Raw genomic sequence first — 11,314 nt, 5'->3', positions numbered from 1 at the left:
CCAGCGTACTCATCCGCAGTCTTCGTCCCTTGGTCGCACCCCATGCCAACTTTCTCGCTAGCTACGTCTCTTGCTCCTCGAGCATTCTTCCACTCCGGCTTCTCGTCTCTCGGAACCACCGCACGCTTCCTTCTCGTCCGTTGGTGTACTCTTCCGCAGCGCCTCATCTCTCAGACGCACCGCGTGTCGTCCTTCTCGCTAGCTGCGTCTTCCGCTCGAATACCTGTGCTCTTAAGCTCCTACACACTTAGACACAAGGTTAAAATAATACAGGACCTAACTTAACTTTTTGATCACACCAAAACAACCTTGGAGTTCCAACAATCTCCCCCTTTTTGATGTGAGTAACCCAAGTTAAGATAGGGTAAATAGAAATAAAAATAAACTAACTAATTTTGCAATAAAGTGTAAAAAGATAAAAAATTTGGTCTACCTCCCTCTAGACTTATACTTTCCTTCTCCCCCTTTGATCACATAAAAAAAAAAGGGTTTGCAAGAAAAATCTAAGGGTTAAAACTTAGAAAATTTTGAAAATGATTTTCTAGAAAACATTTCTAAGTCAAAAATTTCTAACTTTTTTTTTTTTGTAAAATTTCTAAGTTTTTGCAATCATTTTTACAGAAACAGTCTCTAAGTGAAAAAAATATTTCTATATAAAACTTTAAGTAAGAAAGTTTTCTAAATAAAGTTTTAAGTAAGAGTATTTTTTTTAAAAAATTCTGACTTAGGCAACTTTACAAAAAAATATTTTTGAAAATTTTTCTAAGAAATTTCTAATTTCAGAAGAAATTTTAACTTAAAAGAATTTTTTTAGAATTTTTCTAAGTAAAAAATTTACGAAGGAAAATTTTTTTAAAGATAAAAATATTTTTGAAAAATTTTAAAAAAATGTTTGAAAAACTTTTTAAAGCATTTTTAATTTCAACTTTAATGCTTTAACAGAAAGTTAATTAAATATTTTATTTCAATATTTTGGCTTCCAGGTAATGGCGAGACACTAAGTCTTCTTGGTTATTTGAGCAACAACCACTTCCTTAGACAAAGCCTCATAAAGAAATTCTTTGTTTAATTTTCTCACCAAAAGTGCTAATTCTAATTAATTTTTTAGTTTAAGCATGACTTAGGAACCCAATATACGTTCCTGCCTACTGAATTAATTAAAAAAATTTTAGGGACATATTTTCTTGAAATATTCCTAATTTGTCCCTGGCGATATCTAAAATACCAATTTAAATTATTAAATCTTCTAAAATTTGTATTAGATGAGCATGCATGGGTTTTCAAGTTATCTACTTGAATTTTCAGATTTTTATTTTCTGATTCCAATTTTTCATTTTCTAATTTTGATTTGTCTAATTCTTCTAGAGGGCAAGATATATCTAGTATTACTTTTAAATTTTTATTTTCTTTTTCTAATTTGCAGTAATATTTTGTTCACAATTTAACGAATTTAAAGAGTTTATCTGGAGGAAGAGATCGTACCTGACTTACCTTGTCGATCTCGTTGTCTATGTCTCCCCCTGAATTGCTGCTATCTTCCGACGTAGCTCCCCTTTCATCGATGCTCTCGATGCTTATTTCGGAAGAGCTTAACTCATAGTCGTCGTCTTGATGACTTGCTATTACTGCAAGTCCGGAGAATGCCTCGACTTCCAATTTGGACGACATATCATCCCACGTCGCCTTTAAGGCCTTGCGCTTTTGGACAAGCTTCTAACCTTTGTCTTTGTCCTTGTTCTTTAGCTTGGGGCAGTTGTCCTTGACGTGCCCTTCTTCGTCGCAGTGGTAGCAGCGGATCGTCCTTTTCTTTCTGCCCTGCGGATGGTTAGACTTCCTAGATTTACAGAGATTCTTAAATCGTCTTACCATCATTACCATTTCCTCGTCGTCGAGAGAAGATTCCGACTCAGGTTCGTCTCACGATGCTTTGAGGGCGACGTTGTGCTTGGGCTCCTTCGTATCTGCACATCTTGATTCGTGCACTTCAAATGTCGAGAATAATTCTTCTAATGTAATTTTTTCTAAATCTTTCGAAATATAAAAGGCATCTACTAGTGACGCTCATTTTGAATTTCTCAGAAAAGAATTTAACGCGTACCTGAGCGAATCTCGGTTACTTACCTTTTCTCCAAGATTCGAAAGTCCGGTGACGATTTCTTTAATTCTCGAGTGTAGATGCGCAACTGTCTCGTCTTCCCCAAGTCGTAGGTTGGTGGCTGATTGCGAAGTAGATATTGTGTAGCGAGCTTGGCTTTGGACGTTTCTTCGTGCAGCTCAAGGAACTTCTCCCAAGGTTTCTTTGCCAAGTCGTAGTTTCTGATCCGGTTGACTTCTTGTGGCTGGAGAATGCTTAGCAGATGGTACTATGCTTTGTCGTTCGCCACGTAGTCGGCCTGCTCCTTTTTCATCCATTGATATTTTTCTTTGCCCTCTGGAGCTACAAAACCAAATTCCATTATTAGAATTAACTCAAAATCTGTTGTAAAAAATACCTGCATTCGCTTTTTCTAGGTAGCGAAATCCCCTTCAAATTTCGGCGGGTAGTGGCTTGGTCCGGCCATTGCTTCGGTGCTTCATTCGGCGGTTAGTCCTGAAGCGTCCTGGCTCTGATACCACTTGTTGGACCGCTGGGCTGGCTAGAAGGGGGTTTAATAACCTGCAAAATTAAAACGCACAACCCTTCTCGACTTTTCTTAAACTAATACTTGCATAAAATAAAGTAAGCAGAAAGTAAATCAAAAAAGAAGAAGCACACCAGGTTTACTTGGCTACAACCGGGGAGGTTGTCAATCCAAGGAAAGCTTAGCACTAACTATCTCTTTCAGGCGGAGAAGCCTCTTACAATGATGAAGCGCAGAAAACAGAAGCTCAACTCTAAATGAATGCTTACAAGTGTTGGAAGTGAAATGCTTGGAATGAATGAAAAGCTTCTGGACCAAGGCTGTATTTATAGCCTTGGTCGGGGCACTTGGAAGGGTTCCAGGTGCCTTGAGGGGGATAAAATTTTATCCCCAACGCAACGGATCACATTTGACGTGATCTGGTCAAATATCAACTTCCGAGAGCCCGGAATAGTTCCGAGCGCCTGGAATGGATCCGGGCGCCCGGACCTCTAAGTCAACTTGGTTGAATTTTTGGTCCGGGCCCTCTGCTCCGGTTCAGTTCGGCTCAGTCCGGGTCTTCTACTCCGGCTCCGCTCGCTTGGGTGATTTCTGCCATCTAAAATAGGGCCCACCCGAACCCAACTCTCGGCCTTCTCAAGCAGGCTTCCGCTCCGGCTTCACGTCCCTCGGAATTGTCATCGCTTCCTTCTCGTCCGTCAGCATACTCATCCGCAGTTTTCGTCCCTCGGTTACACCTCGTGCTGACCTTCTCGCTAGCTGCGTTTCTTGCTCCTCGAGCAGTCTTCCGCTCTGGTTTCTCGTCCCTCGGAACCACCGCACGTTTCCTTCTCGTCCGCCGGTGTACTCTTCCGTAGTGCCTCGTCCCTCGGATGCACCGCGTGCCGTGCTTGTAACTAGCTGCATCTTCCACTTGAATACCTGTGCTCCTAAGCTCCTGCACACTTAGACACAAGGTCAAAACAACATATGACCTAACTTAACTTGTTGATCACACCAAAATAACTTTGGGGTTCCAACATTCTTATTGGTACTACAGTTCTTTTTTGCTTTCTACGGGTGAGTGACTGACTTGAGTGTCGAATGGCCAACACCAGAGACCCCTTCTCTTGCCCGACTTTAACTCTCTTGGTTTTGCAGGATCGAGCGGAGTTTTCGTATACTCAACCGCGAAGCCACCTCCCTAGCTAGCTGTCTTCACCACTTTCGAACAAGAACATATTTGGTATCGTCTGTGGGAATGTGTCTGTAACTGAGACGTGAAGATGGAGGATGTTGGATGACTTATGACTGTCACACTGAGTCAAGAAGATTTGGAGTTGTTGATAAGCGCTCGACCCGCTAAAATGGTACAACAGCAACAAGAGGCAACAGTCGATGGCCAAGCGCTAAACGAACCGGTAACGTCATTGGTGGGCCAACGAGTTGACCAAAGTGTTAGAGTGTATACTAAAAGCTTAGCTTTTGTAAACATTTATTTGTTGAAATAAAAGAATCATATTGGTCAATATCTACATTTATTTGTAATTGTAATTGTTCAATTAATTTATATAGTAGACAATATGGTGTGTGGTGTCACACAGAAGATCATGTTGTTGGTTCTTTATAAATTATAAACAGTTACTCACGACTAAGATGGAAAGGAACAAACCATCGGAATAGTTATAGTGTAATTAGATATTAGTTTATCTTGATTAATAAATTACACTGGTACACTCTAAGTGTATTGAGTAGGACCATTTTAGGTAAGTTCTTTTTGTACTGACTTTATAAAAGAACTATATCTTAGTTATTATGGAAGTGTGTGCTCTTAATCCTAATATAATAACAAGCACATATATTTAATATTTATTTCTTTGACTTATCAAAGGGTGAGATTTAGCTCGATAAATCAATATACCCGATAAGTTGAGAAATGATATTACTTATAGTATGTGTTGTTGATTATAGAAGGAATCTGTGTCCTAGTTATCTAGGTTGAGAATGTCCCCAAGAGGAGCACATAAGGATTGTCATGTTAAACCCTGCAGGTGGACACTACAAGAAAAAAGCTAATAGACAACGCTTTTAAAGCGTTGTCTATGTGGCTGAAAAAGCGTTGTTAAAAGCACTGTTGTTAAAAGTTTGCTCAAAGACAACGCTTTAAAAACGTTGTCGTTTGTAGCAAAGACAACGCTTTTGCAACGCTTTAAAAGCGTTGTGTATTTTTTGTAAAAACATCATTATTGCAACGCTTTAAAAGCGTTGTTGTTTTTGGCAAAGACAACACTTGTGCAACGCTTTAAAAGCGTTGTTGTTTTTGGCAAAGACAACACTTGTGCAACGCTTTAAAAGCGTTGTCTTTTTTTAAAAAAAATTAAAAAAAAATCTATTTACAAAATCATTTTTTTATATTTACAAAACTATTAATTTTCTTTTACCATGTGCAGATTCGAATTTGACATATAAAATAACATTAATTAGCTCAACTAATGATTTCAAACTCGTACCAAACAATAGAATTCAACTACAAAGTATTAGTATTTACAGGAGAATTCAACTATACACAAAGACTAAATATTTCTATTTCAAAGTAGTTAGTGACATTCAAATTTAAAATAAAAAAAGCACAAAATAGCTAGCCAGCCTCGAAGACAACGATCTGCATGCTTACTTCTACTAGATATATTGATCAAAATGGATTGACGGCTTGAGACTGGGACAAAACACCTACCACTGTGTATCTATCACAGAAAACAATACCATCAGTATTATGCAAAAGAAATTTTCGGTGATAGTAGCTGAAAATAAAGGTCACAGTTCACACCATACAATAATTTTTAAGAGAAAAAGAATTAAGCATAAAATAACGGGGAATAGAGCAAACAAAAAATACATGTGCTACTTTGTTTCCGCCATGGAAATATAGCAAAAAGAATAGCATAATTGGAGATGCTAGGGAAACCACTATGAGACCTGAATACATAATTAGAGATGCAGTGCAAAAAGAACAGCATATATTTCATTTGAGTTCTTACATATGAACTAAAGTCGAAATCAGCATATGTTCTGATTTCTTTGGTTTGCAGAACTTGTAGCTTTATCAAACACAATTTGACTTGAAATTTTTCAGTAGCAAATGTAGTTTTCCGATGTACTAAACTATACATATAAAATATGGCTTTGATTCTAGAGTGCAAAGAAAGGATTTAAAAATTCAACATGTCAACATGAAGGTAGCAAAAAACCATTTTTGAAACAGTAAACATGGTCTTTTCTACAAGATATTAAAGCCGACTCTTGGATATTACCTGCCCTTTGATCGAGCATCTAGAAGTTGATGAGTTCTGTCAGTCATATTTTGTTTGACCTGAAAAGGTACGACAATCCCAAATTCATATTCCTAAACTCATCTGATGTTTTTGGGCCATCAAGAAGGTAATGAACTTATATAAACTTTAACTAAAACAAGGTAATGAACTTACATAAACTTGAACGTACCTACTCATAAATATGATCTTGTATACATTCTACCAACTCCGATCGCACCTCATCAATTTCTTCTCGAGAATACTCCGCTTCTGTAAACTGTGAACATTAATGGGGAAAAAAATCAACATTGACTTTGCAAATTTTAAATAGTTTATTTCAAATAATTTGAGACATAAGTAAGAAAACATTACTATAGATCGTAGTGAATCTCTCTCGATAATTTCAACTTCTTCAACAATTTGTCTCATAAATCGCATCACATAATAACCACATTGTTTGACATCTTGTTGTCGAGGAACCTATGTTAATTAGAGACAAATTAATAATGATAAACATACACATTAAAATATATGTTATATATAATTACACATACCTTTACTACTTCTCACTTGTATCTAATGTGTACTAGAAGCCTCAATATGAAGCACCAATTGCTTTGAAGCATTATCTACGGGTAGATCATCCTCCAAATTATTTGTGTTGGGGTCTTCCAAAGAACTGTAGAGTTTGGTAGTTAACTTCTGCGATGATCTAGCTTGTTTCTTTTTAAATTTCGGAGAAACAGCACCAAGATGAGACTTTATCCAAAATGATAAATTCACAATTAGAATAACTAGCAATTATTATACAAACAATAGCAAATGGTGTCAGACTAGAAAAGCAGAAAATCCAAATTATTTATAGAATAACTAAATGCTGTAAGTTAATCAGATCAGACATTTTCTCAATCTTCTTAAAAGGTAGTTGAGATTTACAATTCCAGAGAAACTGAAAAAACGAGTATGAAAAACAAGAAAAGGATGAGTTATATATACAGTTTGTTGCTTAACTCCACAGCTTTGTGACTGTCCTACTCATGACTACTCCAGGTGACTGAAGCCTCTTCACTACGCAAGGGCAAAACTTTAGTTCCGTATAAATGTCAATGTTGAACGAACTCTTGAAAGTCAAAAGGCTTCTTCAGGGCAATGCCTTAAGCTAAGCTCCTCCCTCTTCTTTTCCTCTTAACACCTACTATCAAAACAGTACCAAACTATCTAGTTCCATTCCAGGAGTAAGATTTTAAATCATGTACCCAAACCAATTTGCAGAGAGTTTTACAACCCAAAATCACAAAGATTATTGAACTAAATATTGACAATATAAATTTCACATTCGAGAAATAAACCTCTAATTCATTCTTAAACTTCAGGATTGAGCATCTCTAGGAGAGCAATCATCCTTGTATGCTGTCATCTCAAGCTAGACTAAGGCACATGACAAAACAACTTAAAAATGAAGGCCTAAAATTCTAAAAGAATATCTTTCTTGCACTAGACTATTTAATTTTGTGGTATATTTAACATCGTGCAGGAAATTTCACTTGACCAAGATTAGAACAGAAAGACAAATTTGTGTTCCTTGTCATGAGTCATGATCAATGAATTAATAAAAATGAAATTAACAGGAATCAAAAGAACTAGATATGTGAAAGATAGTTCAAGATTAGCAGTAAATCACTTTGGCCATTCAATTTTACAGGACCTTTCAAATATCTGATATATTGCACTATAAATTATTTGAGATGCAAAAATAAAATAATAGTGATCCATGGCTACTTATTTCTTTTGCCTTTTAACTTGATAAAGCATCAATCATCTAGAATCTGAGTTTAAAAATTTACCAAACAGAACAGAAGAATAACTCACCTTATGAACCAGGTCCTTCTGCTGATGATTTGATGTTAATCTTCTCCTCATCAGAATCTGAGTCACTGGCATTATAACCTGAGAAATAAAACAGCTGAGCAACACCCTAAATATATATCATAGGTGATAGATCCCGTCCTAATTAGAGTATCACCTGGCCGTTTGTCGCTAACCTTCCAAACTGAACTCCGATACTTTGATGCTCTTGAAATCCAAACATTTGCCTGCAGATGCCAAGAGCAAATTAAAGAATCTGTCACAGAAAGAATTCAGAAAAACACTAATTCGTACATATTGTGTTACCTTTCAAAATAATGATCTGATGCCAAGGATGATAGGCACACAATACCAAACACAAGAAAAATAAGTACAGACTTTCAATGCAATATCAACAATTACTTTGTACCATAAAATGATCATCAAATGCATGAGATATGTCACAAAAACATGAAAATCAGATGTTTGAATGAACTGGTGCCTAGTTACAAACCGGTTGCAAGTAAATTTGAGTAATTAGTAGATATCGGCAACAACTGATCTAAACATATTAAACTAAGTAGTTCGGTTACGGTAAGCCCTAGACAGAAGCGTTACACACACAAACGACATATCTGGAACATTTGAAGTCAATTGACTGTCCTGATCAATACATTTCCAATGATCCAATAAATTTCCTAAGCTGTCGTCTCAACCCTTTTTTTTCTATTCGCTAATAATCTAATCTATGGTAAAAATCGCAGGGAAAAAAAACAGGAAACAAAAGAATCAACAGAGGAAACAAAACCTTGTCAAATTAACCGTAAACCCTACCATTTCTGCAGAGGAAACCACCGGCGAGTAGATCTAGTGCGGAGGCGGCGATCCAAGAGCAGAGTGATTAGGGCATTTGCTATTTGATGAAGAGGTGAAGGAATTCAGAGGAGAGGAGGTTCGCGGAGAGGAGTTCGCCGGAGAGGGGTTTGCTGGAGAGGAGTTGGATGGAGAGGACATGAGAGGAGGAGTTGGAAGGAGAGGGCGTGAGAGGGGTTCGGGAAGATAGGCATGAGATGAGGAGTTGTGAGAGGGGTTCAGGAAAATAAGCATGAGATGAGGAGTTGTGAGAGTGAAACCTAAGGGTACTTGATCCAACGGTTTGTATTATCCCAGATTTAGATAAGGGTTTAACAATACACAACGCTTTTTAAAAATCATTGTCGTAGACACTAAAAAAATATTGATAGACAACGCTTTTCAAAAAGCGTTGTGTTTGACCCATAAAAATCACTAATAGACAACGGTTTTTAAAAAAACATTGTCTATTAGTAATAAAATAAAGAAATAGACAACGCTTTTCATTAAAAGCGTTGTTAAAAAGAAAAAGACAATGCTTTTTAAAAAAAAGCGTTGTCTTTTAAGTGTTGTAAAATCCCAATTTTCTTGTAGTAGGACTTAGTCCGACATGACAATAAAGTTGAGTGGTACTACTCTTGGAGCTAGATATTAATTAAGTGAGTTGTCAGTAACTTACTTAATTAGTGGGCATTCGTTATCTTAAACACAGGGAGACTAACATACTCATGATAAGAAGGAGCCCATGATGTAATTTGGGATTGGTGTGGTAGTGCGATAATAACTCTTTAGTGGAATGAGTTGTTATTGATGAACTTGAGTTGTGTGTTCGAGGCGAACACGGGATACTCAAGCTCATCGAAAGGCCAAAACCAATTTCTCCTCTAGGTCCCTATCATAGCCTCATTATAGCCTCAAGTTCATCCAAATATAAGCCCATCTTGATGTCCAAGAAGGGGGTCGGTCCAATGCTTGGTGACCAAGCAAGGGTCGACCACATCCTCTTCCAAGGGGTCGGCCCTATTGCTTGGTAATCAAGCTAGTAGGGGCTGACCACAATAATTCAAACAAGGAGGGTTGTTTTGAATTTTTAAAATCTTCTCTTTGTAGAAAACTATAAGTTTTAAAAGAGATATTTTAATTTTTAAAACTTTGCTTATTTGAATTAGGCCACATGTTTTAATAGAGAGTTTTAAAAGTTTTGAAACTTTCCTTTTTTAACCATCCTCATGGTTTGAGAAAAAGGAAGATGAGTTTTAAAATTTAAATTCTCTATCACCATGTTAAAAAAGGAAATTTTATAAAAGAAGTTTTAAATTTTAAAACATGGTTTAAATTTTTTAGAACTTTCCTTTTTTAACTCTTACTTTAGGAAAGAGAGCTTGTAAAATTTTATAAGAGTTTTTCTTCTTGTAAAATTTTATAAAAAATAATATTCCTTTCCTCTTATGGGGGTCGGCCACCCTTGCTTGGTGCCCAAGCAAGGTGGCCGACCATATTGAAATTAAAATAAAAATCATCAATTAATATTTGGTGATTGTTTCAATCAAGAGGAAAGAAAAGTAAAAATTAAAAGGGAAAAGGAAAATTAGAGGAAGATTTTAATTTTTGTAAAATTCTTCCCTTATTTGCCTTGGGCAACTAATATAAAAGAAGGGATGAGGAGGCTTCATGAGACACAACTCTTATTCTCTTGCTTGGAGATCTCTTGGTGGCCGACCCTCTCTCTTCTCCCTTTCCCTTTGCTCTCTTCTCCTTGGTGGTGGTGGTGGCCAGATTTTAGAGGAAGAGGAAGAAAGCTTTTGGGTGGTGTTCATCTTGGAGGATCGTCGCCCACACGACGTCCAAGGCGAGGCGAGGAATACGGCAGAAGATCTCGAGGTCATTAGTTTAGAAAGAGAATGTATAATTAGCAATTGTTTTCAGCATCATGCTAGTTATTCCTTTTTGTAAGAATTCCAAACACAAGAGACATTAGATCTACTTTTTTGAATTAATTTTTTCGAGTTTGTGTTTTCTACTTTTTCGAATTTGTGATTCGATTGTTCTTTTTGGTTAACCTAGAGTTATTTAAGGAAATTAAATATTAACTTTCCTTAAAAGGCTTTGTCTAGGCGGTGGTGGTTGCTCCCATATCCAAGAAGGCCATGTACCTCGCCATGTAGTCCTGGAAGCCAATTTTGAAAATTAATATTTAATGAAATTAATAACATAGGTGGATTTGAATCAATAGTATTAAATTCCGCTTGCGATTCAAATCTAAACCATTAAGAATAGATAAGTTAAATTTGGAATCAATGATGTTAAGTTCCGTCTGCGATTCCTAATTTAACTTATAAAGAACACAATAGGTTATTTAAGGAAAGGTTCGACACTTGTACAGTGGAACCTGTATGTTTTCCTAGGACTAACCAACAATTGGTATCAGAGTTAGGGTTTACCTCTGTGTGTTTTGGATTTCAAATTAATTATGCACATGTCATACATAATTTAGGCAGGATAATAGTAGGATATGCTAACGTTGTGGTTGCAGGCTCCAACTATTATGACATTTAGATATTGTGTGTGATTGGACCCTTGGACATGTCAAGGGCATTATTTTATGTGCATGATTGTATATATATCAAATACAGCAGGAGCTGTATTATTTTTGGAATTTTATTTTTTTGATCTAGAATACATGTATATTCCTTTATGGAATATAGG

At 36.5% G+C, this 11,314-nt stretch overlaps 1 long non-coding RNA gene across 2 annotated transcripts; it reads right to left on the bottom strand.

The window, feature by feature from the left end:
• Positions 1 to 5,071: 5,071 nt before the first annotated feature.
• Positions 5,072 to 8,858, bottom strand: LOC122025508. Of its 2 annotated transcripts, XR_006123742.1 has the most exons (8): positions 8,591 to 8,858; positions 7,935 to 8,004; positions 7,781 to 7,858; positions 6,466 to 6,670; positions 6,284 to 6,391; positions 6,102 to 6,188; positions 5,912 to 5,970; positions 5,072 to 5,344 (listed from the first exon to the last, which is right to left on the bottom strand). It is a non-coding gene; the product is annotated as an uncharacterized LOC122025508 (long non-coding RNA). The 2 variants fall into 2 exon arrangements; XR_006123744.1 differs by lacking the exon at positions 5,072 to 5,344 and having other exon boundaries at positions 5,351 to 5,970; positions 6,466 to 6,634.
• Positions 8,859 to 11,314: the final 2,456 nt, after the last annotated feature.

The sequence above is a fragment of the Zingiber officinale genome, chromosome 9B (genome assembly GCF_018446385.1).
Source record: "Zingiber officinale cultivar Zhangliang chromosome 9B, Zo_v1.1, whole genome shotgun sequence".
In the NCBI taxonomy this organism is placed as follows: domain Eukaryota; kingdom Viridiplantae; phylum Streptophyta; class Magnoliopsida; order Zingiberales; family Zingiberaceae; genus Zingiber; species Zingiber officinale.
Note: the sequence above shows the minus strand (reverse complement) of the source record. Positions and strands in the feature narration are given on the sequence as shown.